This window comes from Taudactylus pleione, unplaced genomic scaffold (assembly GCF_031769625.1).
Source record: "Taudactylus pleione unplaced genomic scaffold, aTauple2 ptg000037l, whole genome shotgun sequence".
Lineage (NCBI taxonomy): Eukaryota > Metazoa > Chordata > Amphibia > Anura > Myobatrachidae > Taudactylus > Taudactylus pleione.
The window spans coordinates 12,115,001-12,127,251 of NW_028284439.1; positions in this window are offsets into that span (position 1 = coordinate 12,115,001).

A 12,251-nucleotide genomic window follows, 5' to 3' on the forward strand; every position below is an offset into this window, starting at 1 on the left:
GCCACACCATCATCTCCCCCCTGCATCTCTCAGCTCCACCATCTCCCCCTGCATCTCTCAGCCACACCATCATCTCCCCCCTGCATCGTCTCACCCTTCATTCTATGTCTCTCCGTATATCTTCCTCCCTTCAATCTATATCTCACTTTGTGTCCCCCCCTTTACTCTATGCCTCTCTGTGTGTCTCCCCCCTTTATTCTATGCCTCTCTGTGTCTCCCCCCTTCATTATATGCCTCTCTGTGTGTCTCTCCCCCTTAATTCTATGTCTCCCTGTGTGTTTCCCCCCCTCGCCTTCAGCCGGGAGCTGGTGGGGATAGTGAGGCCAGGCAGCAGGCTGAACACTCAGGAAGCGTGACATTGGTGTCGTGGTCACACTCCCGGCAGCAGCCCTAACAAAGTGGGAGCTGCTATTGTAGTAATGCCCTATAGACCCAGAACATAGAGCAGGGAACATTGTAAAGATTGGAAAGAAATTAATTCACCGGGGTAGGGAAACCTGTAGACTTTATAGATTTTTATTAATCTAGATCACAGGTTCTCAAATTCGGTCCTCAGGACCCCAAACAGTGCATGTTTTCCAGGTTTCCTCACAGAATCACAGGTGAAATAATTAGCTCCATCTGTGGACATTTTAAAATGTGTAGTGAGTAATGACTACACCTGTGCGCCTCCTGGGTGACCTGCAAAACGTGACCTGTATGGAGTCCTGAGGACCGAATTTGAGAACCACTGATCTAGATAATACTTGCACAAATAAAGTAACTTTCACACAATGGGCTAGAATTACTACATAATAGTTTGTCAAAACCATTGATGATCGGCAGCTTTGATCAAAGTGAAAACAAAAACAAATGCTATACTGGGCTTGTTTAGCATTAATTACAGTTGCCACTTTAAATTAATTTGTCAAAGCCTCTGATCATTAGCGGCTTTCACAAACCGATGCATAGTAAATCTACCCCTATGGGCTTTTAGATTATGTGAGTTTCCGTCCCTGCCTTTGTAATTTTCACAAAATTAGTTCGATGAATGTGCTTCAATTATACTAGAGATGAGCTGGTCCGTTTCTCAGAGAACCGCACCCACCCAAACATTGCAATTCCGAGTTGGATCCAAGACCGGCTCAGGTTTTCACACGTGACTCGGATCTCAAAACGTCATCCTCACGCTGTCGGATTCTCGCGGGTTTCGGATTGGGTTTTGGCGATCGGCACCATTTTCACTCTGGCTGTGGAGTTAGAAGCTAGCAGATGTGTAGTGCAGTCACTGTCAGTCACTCAGTGTGTGTGTCCAGTTGGGGTTTTGGGCTAAAGGCTGCTGCTGTGTTGTCCACAAAGGGGCTTAGGCAGTATATAAAAGGGGGGGGACTTTCTTCAGTGGGTGCTGCAGCTGCTGTGTCACTTGTCCTGTCAATTAACTGTGGCTGCTGCTGTGTTTTTGTCCTGTCCATCAGGCTAGGGCTGCAGTCCATAAAGTGATGCTCTGTCAGTTAGGGGTGCTCTTCCCCAGTGTAAAAAAATAAATAAAAGTGCTTTTTTTCTTTTTTTTTTTGTTTGTGTGTGCGTTAGCAACGTAGCTATGCTATTATTGTTCAGTGACACTGCCGCAGTTTATCGTCCACGTATTTGTGACTTTGCAGGTGGTCTGTCTGCACTCGGTTGCTTTGTTGTCCATATAGAAGGGGTGCTGTCTGTGTTGCACATCAAGGGACTGCTGCCTCGTTCAGGGGTGTTCTTCCCCAGTGTTAAAAAAATAAAAGTGAAATAAAATTAATATTATCAATCTACAAAAAATAAAAAATATATTTTTTTTTGTGTGTGTGCGTTAGCAACATAGCTACACTATTATAGTTTGGTGACACTGCTGGCCAGACCGCAGTTTATCGTCCACATATTTGTGACTCTGCGTGCGGTCTGTCGCACTCGGCAGAGTTGCGTTTGTTGTCCATAAAGAAGGGGTGCTCTCTGTGTTGTTCATCAAGGGGCTGCTGTCTCGTTCAAGGGTGCTCTTCCCCAATGTTAAAAAAAATATTGTTTGGTGACACTGCCAGTCAGACCGCAGTGTAAGTTTGTTGATATGGAGGACGATCAAATGAAAGGAGAGCAGGAACCACATACCAGTCTTGCAGCTGCTGCCAGCAGTCATGATGATGATGCAAGGCCGTCAACATCATCTACGAGACTAATGCTCAAGGGCTTAAGTCAGGGCATTTACAATCAAACAAGCAATGGCTTACAGTGTTAAAGAAAAATAAAATAAAAGCTAAGTTATCTGCAGAGAAACAAAAAATTGTCAATATGCCATTTACTACATGAAGTGGTAAGAAAAGGATAAGGCCTTGGCCTTTACTTATGACTGGTGGTTCTGCATCTTATAATGATGTAAGCCCTTCTCCCTGTTGAAGTTTAAAAAAAATAAAAATTGCTAAGGCACATGAACCAACTGTGCAATCAAAAAAGTCACACATAACCCGAGGAGAGTCCAAGTGTGTGCGTGGTTGCCATGTGTGGGCCTGACCTTTCTAATACTGTACTTGAAGAGGATCCTCCTTCCACCATTTGTGTGCCCTCTGCAAATGTGAGGATGAGCAGCACAAGTCAACATGCTGACGTAGAAATCGAGGATTCTTCTGTGGAATTGCACCAGGAGGATGAGGAGGATATTTCTGTAGTTGGCGCTAACAAGGATGATGAGGATGTTGATGCTGAGGATGTTGTTTGTGTAAATCAGACAATGGTTGTTGCCCATGGTATGAAAAAGCCCATTGTCATGCCGGGTCAAAAGACAAAAAAATCCACTCGTGTGGAATTATTTCCACCCAAATCCGGACAACAGTTGTCAAGCCATCTGTAACATTTGCCAAGCAAGAGTGAGTAGAGGTAAGGAACTTAACCAACTAGGAACTTCCTCCCTGTTACGTCACATGCTGATCGCAGCATTCATCAAATTCCAAAGTGTTTGCAAAATTCAGAAACTTTGCTAAAAACATTACAATCAGTCCAGCGTCACCTAGCTGCTCCCTTCTCTCTGTTAGATCCAAGCGCCTGCAATCTCCACCACCAACACCTGCATCATCAACATCCTCAATCGTGATCGGAAGTAGTCCTGTTGCATCCATTTTCATAAGCATGACTGACTCCTCTCCTATCCGTGATTCCTAAGAAGGATCCTAGAGTGCTACATCTGTTGCTGCTACTACTGGGGGTGGATCTTCATCCCCGAAAGGGACCAAGAAGACTACTACTAGTAAAAATAAAAAAAAACAATTGACTATTAAACAATCCTTTGATAGAGAAAGTAAGTATAACAGCTGTCACCCAGTTGCACAGCGGATCACTGACGCCATGACGGCTGTGCTAGTATTAGATGGTGAAATAATAGAAAATCAGGATGATAGTGTGGAGGAAGTGCAAAAGGAGGATGAAGGAAATATTTGTGTCCTATCTGATGCTAATGAGGATGTTGATGATGAGGATGTTGTTTGCGTAAATCAGTCACCAGTAGCAGCAGTTCTTGCTTGTGATAAAAAAAAAAGCCAGAAAAGCCATGTTTTAGGTGTGGAATTATTTAATCTAAATTCTGACAACAGTTGTGAAGGCATCTGTTCCATTTGTAAAGCCAAAGTTAGCAGAGGAAGGGACGTTAACCATCTAGGCACCTCCTCCCTGTTACGTCATTTGCAGTGAGTTCATGCAATTTGTTTAACAAAATTATGATAACTTGTAAATTAATAACAAGCAGTTCAGTATCAGTTACCAGCAGTTTGGACCAGCATATGCAATCTCCACCACCAACACCCTCGTCATTAACCTCCTCCATAATAATTGAAGGTAGTCCTTCCAAAAAATGTGTCAGTCCTTGTTGCTAAAGTGCTTGGTTTGTTAAACTGTGCATGTCCTTTTTAATATCCCACATAAGAGTGTGTGGGAGGGCCCAAGGACAATTCCATCTTGCACCTCTTTTCTTTACATTTTGCATAATTTGGGGCATTGTCGACTGACATTATTGTAGTTTATTAAACTGCCATCCTGTCTGCCACTGCTGTGTGGCAATGTTTCATAGATGTCCTATATTTTTGCGTTTGTGCCGATGCTCTGTCGCTTACTTTAGCCAGCCAGCTCGCTGCAGCTTTTGGCCTATATTGGTGAAAAATAGTGAAATCAATATTGTGAGCTGTGAGTTAGTTAAAAATGCCTGGAAATGCCTGAAAACGAATGTTATTAAGGTTAATATTACTCTAGGAACAAAAACAGGCCCAAATTATGTGGTTTTAGCTGTTTATATAATTTTTTGGAAACAAATACAGACCCAAAACCAAAACACGCAACGGTGGTTTTGTAAAACCATATCCAGATCCAAAACCTTGAAGGAGATACAGATCCAAAACCAAAACACGGGGTCGGTGCACATCCCCAAATTATACAGATATTTTTGCAACAACTGTCTTGTTAGAAAAATCTATTTTTCTTATGAAGGTGCACTGCCACCATAGCATAAGTCCCAGCAGGCTACAGTGCAGAGCATGAATAATCTGTAAATTAAAGCAGGACAATTTACCACTGTTAAGTGAATACATGAGAAATTATCCCACAAACTACCAGTGCGTATGAGGATAAATTAGTAAAACTTGGACAGTGTAAAAATGTGATTGCTCTCTTGTATAGATTTCAGCTTGGGCAGAAGAAATTGTTCTTGAAAACAAGATGGGGCCTTCCTGGGCATCAATACAGGAATGCCTAACTAATCAGAGTAAATAACAATATGACCAGTTTCACCATCAGAGAACAGCGTCCTTCTCATGTTTTGGTGTGAATTCAGTATATGGTCTGTCCTCAGCGAGGCTGAAATCCTGTTAACAACATTGGATGAAGCAATTACATGGATGCATTGTGGATTTTCTGTGTGAGAACATTCCTGTGCAGCAGCTGTATGAAATTCAGCTACATAACACATTAGTTATGTTTGGGGTGAGGAATTTTTTTCAGAGATTTTACTGTTTCCTGCACTGAAAGACGTAACAAAAATCCAAAACAAGCTACTTATTTCTTTTATAAAAAACAGGACACTACGTAATTGAGGATAATAATAATAATAATAATAATAATAATAATATAGATAAATTATTATTTATTTATAAATAGATAATTACATTCTGTTCATACTAGGGATGTGCTCCAACCCCCGTTTTATGATTTTGGTTTTGGATCTCTATCTCCTTCAAGGTTTTGGATCTGGATATGGATACAAAACCACCCTTGCGTGTTTTGCTTTGGATCTGTCTTTTTTCTAAAAAAACAAATAATAAAAACAGCTGAAATCACATAATGTGGGCCTGTTCTTGTTCCTACAGTATTATTAACCTTAAAAACCTTTGTTTCCAGTCATTTCCAGTAAAATTTGACTACCTCACAACTAGGGATGAGCAGTTTGGATTCTGTGGAATGCAAACCACGCCAAACATGTGGAATCCGAGTCCACCCGAGCCGCCGCTCGGGAGTTCCCGCCTGACTTGGACTCCACTGCGAGGCAGAACGTCATCCTCCCGACGTCGGATTCTCACGAGAGTTCGTCTCTACATAAAGCGCCAAGACCGGAACTCGGCACCATTTCACCCACATGCTTGCGCACTGCACGCTTATGTATGCTGCGCTATACTCTGCTGATTAAGTGTTATGTCCAGAGACTCACACAAGGCTGTGCTGGTAAAGTGACTGTGTATAGGGGGCACACTGCGCGCTGATGTATGCTGATTAAGTGCTGTGTCCAGACTGACAAGTGGCTGTGTGTGCAAAAAAAAGTTTTAAGAAATAAAAAAAAACTTTCAAGAAAGTTAAAAGTTTAAAAAGTAAAAAAAAAAAAAAATCTTTTTTTTTGGTGCTGTACCCCACTGTGTATACAAGCACTGTGACTTCTTGGGCTGTACCCACTTTTTATACAAGTACTGTGACTCCTTGGGCATTAGGTGTATACAAGTACCATGACTCATTGGGCCGTTGCCCTCTGTGTATACAAGCACTGTGACTCCTTGGGCCTTAGCCCTCTGTGTGTCCATAACACACAAGTACTGTGACTCAGTAGTGAGTGGCAGTGAGTGGCAATGTTTCATAGATGTGCTTTATGCGGTGTCTGTGCTGCTGCTATGTCGCTTAGTAACCAACCAGCTCACTGCAGCCTTTGGCCAATAATGGTGAAAACAATATTGTTAGGTGGTCAAAATTGACTGTAAATTACTGGAAATTAATGTTATTGAGGTTAATAATACTCTAGGAACAAAAAAAGCCCAAATGATGTGATTTTAGCTTTTTTTTGTACATTTTTGTAAAAAAATCCAAATCCAAAACCAGTCACTGCGGTTTGGCAAATCCAAATCCAAAGCCGGACGACGAATCAGAGCCAAATCCAACTCCAACAAACATGGCCCGGTGCACATACCCTACTCACAATTCACAATATTGATTTCATCCGGTTTAGGCCAAAAGGTTGCATTGAGCTAGCTGGCTGACTAAGCTAAACGGCAGCAGTGGGCGGCACTAACATGTGGCAGTTCAGCTTCCAACATGGCACAGAGTGGCACTTCAGTGGAGACAGGATGGCACTTTAATAAACTATAAAATTAAAAATGGCAGGCAGCAATGCCGCAAACAGCACATAATGCAAAGAAAAGAGGTACAAGATAGAATTATCCTTGGGTCCTTCCACCCACCCTTATGTTGTATATAGTAAATAGGACATGCACAGTTTAACAAACCAATCACTTCAGCGACAGGGACTGCCAATTGTGGCTGAAGCAATCAGTTTGTTTGGGCCCCCACAAAACAAGCTACCAACGGGCAGCTGACATTGCTGGCAAAGATCTCTCCATGCAGAGGCAAGATGTTGTCACTATCATCATCCGATTCCTCACCCTCATCAGTGTGTACATCATCTTCACACAATGTTAATTCGTCAGGTGCCTCTGTAATTTTGGATGTAATTGGCGGTAAAGGTCTTCGTTATAAAATTTGTAGTTCATTTTGATGAGCATCATCTTTTCCACATTTTGAGGAAATAGCTTCATACGCCAATCGCTGACAAGGTTCCCGGCTGTGCTGAATACTCTGAGTACACACTGGAGGGTGGGCAGCTCAAGAATAGCAAAGCCAGTTTGTGCAAGGGCCTCAAATTGTCTTTGTCTGTGCTGCTCCCACGCCGGCTCCTGCTGACCGCTGGTCCCCGCTGACTACCTCCAGGAAGCGCTGTCCTCCGGTCCATGGGCGCGGCCATCTTGGATTGCCCATGTGACCCCACTACCACCAATGAGGAGCCTTCTCCTTCTCTCTCAGCCTGTCAGCTCCCAGTGTCCACTATAAAAGGATCCCCAATGCTCACACAAGTTGCCAGTGCAACTAGTTTCTTAGTTTAGCTAAGCAAGCCTTCCCACTGCGCTCCAGCTGCTCCACGTAGCTGCTCAGCTACCAACGTCTACCCACGGCTAACCAGCCGCTCCACATAGCCGCTCAGCTACCAACGTCTACCCACGGCTAACCAGCCGCTCCACGTAGCCGCTCAGCTACCAACGTCTACCCACGGCAATCCAGCCGCTCCGCGTAGCCACTCAGCTACCAACGTCTACCCACGGCTATCCAGCCGCTCCACGTAGCCACTCAGCTACCAACGTCTACCCACGGCTATCCAGCCGCTCCACGTAGCCACTCAGCTACCAACGTCTACCCACGGCTATCCAGCCGCTCCACGTAGCCACTCAGCTACCAACGTCTACCCTCGGCTATCCAGCCGCTCCACGTAGCATCCTAGCTACCTCGTTACTGCCGCATTCCTCAAACTCCTGTCAGTTCGCTGCACCCTCTCATGCGGAGAAACTTCATTAAGCCAAGTCTCCTCCAGCGAGCGTCTGCCCCAAGTAATACAGATCCAAGGCCCAGTCCGGGAACACAGCTCCTAAATTCCACGCTTGTGACAGTTTGCACTGGCCAGATGGACTCGGCAAGTGGTCAAGGATCTGGGATAGAAGCCTCGCAGGATGTACTATCCCATCTGGAAAGACAGGAGATCTCTCAGGCTCAGCTGATCCAATTTATCCAAGATATGTCGTCACGCCTGGACAACATTCAGTCCTTACTGGCTCATCCCGCTCCCGCTGGCTCCCAAGCCGCCTCTCCTCCTGTGGTGTCACCTGCTCCTCTGGTTCTACCTCCTGCTCGTCTTCAGCTCTCCCCTCCGAGCAAGTTCGATGGCAACCCCAAATTATGCAGGGGTTTTTTAAACCAATGCGAAAGCCAATTCGAGCTACAATCCGCCAACTTTCCGACGGCCAGAACCAGGGTGGCATATATCATCTCTCTACTCTCTGGCCAAGCACTCGATTGGGTCTCACCCCTTTGGGAGAAGTCGGATCCCCTGCTCTCCAACTACCCCGAATTTGTAGCTACATTTCTCAAAATCTTTGATGAACCCGGAAGAACCACTTCCGCATCAGCTGATATTCTACGCCTCCGTCAGGGCAGCAGGACCGTCGGCCAATACGTAGTCCAGTTCCAGACTCTGGCTTCAGAACTCAATTGGAACGAGGATGCCCTCATCGCTGCCTTTTGGAGTGGCCTTTCTGAAAGGCTCAAAGATGACCTAGCTTCCCGTGACCTTCCAACCAGTTTGGATGGGTTAATCTCTCTCTGCAACAAGGTGGATCTCCGTCACAGGGAGCGTGCCTTGGAAAGAGGCAGATTTGATCGTGGAAGGCCACGTCCAGTTTCCCGCTTACCCTCTCCTCCTCTGGGCGAAGAACCCATGCAGGTCAACCGCTCTCATTTATCGGCTGAGGAGCGGCAGAAAAGGCAGAGGCAGAACCTCTGTATGTACTGCGGATCTCCTCAACATTTAGTTAAAACTTGTCCCATTCGTCCGGGAAACGCCTCCTCCTAACTTATGAAAGAGAGGTTAAGTTAGGAGTTGCCATTGAATCACAAAGGAAGTCTGATTCCACCATCCAGGCTCATTTAAAGTGTCCTCGAGATTCCAAAGCTGTATTAGCTCTCCTGGATTCCGGAGCGGCAGAGAACTTTGTTACTACTGAATTTGTCCAGAAGCATCAAATCCCCATGGAAGCGTTGCCTCGAGTCATCACTTTAACCGCCATCGATGGTAGTCGCATTTCTAGTGGAACCATCACCCATCGTACAACACCACTTAAACTTACCATTGGGGTGCTCCATTCCGAACAACTATCCTTCCTAGTGATTCCCAAAGCCTCTCATTCTTTAGTGCTCGGATTACCCTGGCTACAGAGACATTCACCTCAAATCGATTGGACCACCATGCAAATAATCTCCTGGGGTTCCAATTGCTTCAAAGGTGGCCTTCAGCGGGTAATACCTATCAGATCTTCCGTTGTACGGGATTCTACAGACCTGCCCAAAGCCTACGATGGGTTTCAGGACCTCTTTAGCAAACAGAGCGCAGACCTGTTACCTCCCCATCGTGATTGGGACTGTCCCATAGATCTGATTCCCGGGAAGAATCCTCCTAGAGGCCGAACCTATCCTCTATCTCTCCCTGAGACTCAGGCTATGTCGGAGTACATTACGGAAAACTTAAATAAAGGCTTCATTCGACCTTCCACGTCTCCAGCAGGGGCTGGATTTTTCTTCATAAAAAAGAAAGATGGTGGCTTGTGCCCGTGTATTGACTACCGGGGTCTTAATGAAATAACTATTAAGAATCGCTACCCTCTTCCTCTCATTACAGAGTTATTTGATAGAGTCAAGGGAGCCACAGTTTTTTCCAAACTCGACCTAAGAGGAGCCTATAATTTAATTCGTATCCGTCCAGGCGATGAATGGAAAACGGCCTTCAACACCAGGGATGGGCACTACGAGTATCTCGTTATGCCCTTCGGCCTCTGTAATGCTCCGGCCGTCTTCCAGTTTTTCGTCAATGAAATCTTCCGGGACCTCTTGTACAAGTGTGTGGTCGTTTACTTAGACGACATTTTGATTTTTTCTCAAGACCTCCAAACTCATCGAGACCAGGTCAAACAAGTCCTTCTGAGGTTGCGGTCCAATCAACTGTTTTGCAAATTAGAGAAGTGTCTGTTTGAGGTCTCAAGTGTACCATTCCTGGAATACATTATCTCCGGAACAGGCCTTCAAATGGATTCGTCAAAACTACAAGCCATTCTTGATTGGTCTCTTCCTTCTTCCTTAAACTCCATACAAAGATTCCTAGGATTTGCCAATTACTATCGCAAGTTTGTAAAACGTTTCTCGACTCTGGTAGCTCCGATTACAGCCCTCACCCGCAAGGGAGCAGATCCAACTATATGGCCCGTCGAAGCTACCTCTGCATTTCAACTTCTTAAGCAAGCCTTCATCTCCGCTTCCATCTTAAAGCAACCAGACTCCACCCGGCCCTTTATCCTGGAGGTGGACGCATCCTCTGAAGGTGTCGGTGCAGTACTCTCCCAGCGATTTAAAGATGAAAAACTTCATCCCTGTGGTTTCTTTTCCCGGAAGTTTTTGCCTGCAGAGAAGAACTACACCATTGGAGATCAAGAGTTACTCGCCATGAAACTAGCCCTCGAAGAATGGCGATATCTTCTAGAAGGAGCTCATTACCCCATTACCATTTTTACTGACCATAAGAACCTCCTTTATCTTAAATCTGCAAATTGCTTGAACCCTCGTCAAGCCCGGTGGGCGATGTTTTTCTCCAGATTTAACTTCAAAGTCTCCTATCGCCCCGGTTCACAAAACCTCAAAGCCAACGCACTCTCCCGTTCCATGATGAGCAACCCTGATCTACCCATGGAACAGCCCCAACCAATCTTGAATTCAGCTTTCTTCGCCTCTACCCAATTATCTTCTATACCCCCGGTTGGGAAGACTTTCGTCGCTCCGGAACTCCGCAAGAGGTTACTGCATTGGGCTCATGCTTCCCGGTTCTCTGGTCACCTGGGTATGGATAAAACCCTAGAATTTATCCAGCGGTCCTATTGGTGGTCTTCGATGAAAAAGGACGTCAGGTCTTATGTGTCTTCATGCATCAAATGTGCCCAACACAAGATACCTCGGCGGGTTCCACACGGTCAACTCCAACCTCTTGCAATTCCATCTAAGCCATGGACTCACCTATCTATGGATTTCATCTCTGATCTTCCTCCATCTCGGGGCCACAACACAATTTGGGTTATCGTGGATCGTTTTTCTAAAATGGCTCATTTCGTACCACTTACTGGGCTTCCGTCTGCACCTCTACTCGCCCAGAGCTTTATAAAAGAGATCTTCAAGCTCCACGGCCTTCCTCAAGAGATCATCTCCGACAGGGGAGTACAGTTCGTAGCGAAGTTCTGGAGGTCACTCTGCTCAGCCCTTCAGGTAAAACTCTAATTTTCTACCGCTTATCATCCCCAGACCAAGGGTCAGACCGAAAGGGTCAATCAAGACCTGGAACAGTTCCTGCGCACTTTTGTCTCCTCCTCCCAAGATGACTGGATTGAACTTCTTCCTTGGGCCGAATTTGCCCACAATAATCATTATCACACGTCCACCAGCTCAACTCCTTTTTTTACAGTTTTTGGTCAACATCCTCGAGTGCCAGATTTCCCTCTTCTTCCCACATTAGATGTGCCTGCGGCCAAAATGTCCCTTCAACGGTTCTCCAACATCTGGGAAAAGGTTCATTCCTCTCTGACTAAAACGTCAGCCCGGTACAAGAGATTTGCTGACCGCCAAAGACGAGCGGTTCCAAATTTCCGACCTGGGGATATGGTCTGGCTCTCTACCCGAAACCTAAGACTCCGAGTACCCTCGATGAAATTTGCTCCGCGATTCATTGGTCCATTCCCAATCATCAAAGTCTTGAATCCTGTGGCTTACAAGTTAAAGCTTCCTCCATTTCTTCACATTCCAAGTTCTTTCCATATTTCTCTTTTAAAACCACTAGTCTTAAACCGATTTCAGAAGGTCCTGCCTAAAGCTTCTAGTGTTCAAACACAGCAGGGAGAGGAGTTCGAAGTTGACAGAATCTTAGATTCCCGTTGTCGATACAACCGTCTTCAATACCTCATCGACTGGACGAATTATGGTCCGGAGGAACGAATCTGGATAAATGCCTCCGATGTCCATGCACCCCGTCTGGTCAAAGCGTTCCATGTGAAATTTCCTCATAAACCAAGGAAGTGTCCGGTGGCCACTCTTGAAGAAGGGGGTACTGTCACACGCCGGCCTGGAGACCCCAGAATCAGACCTCGTCGCTT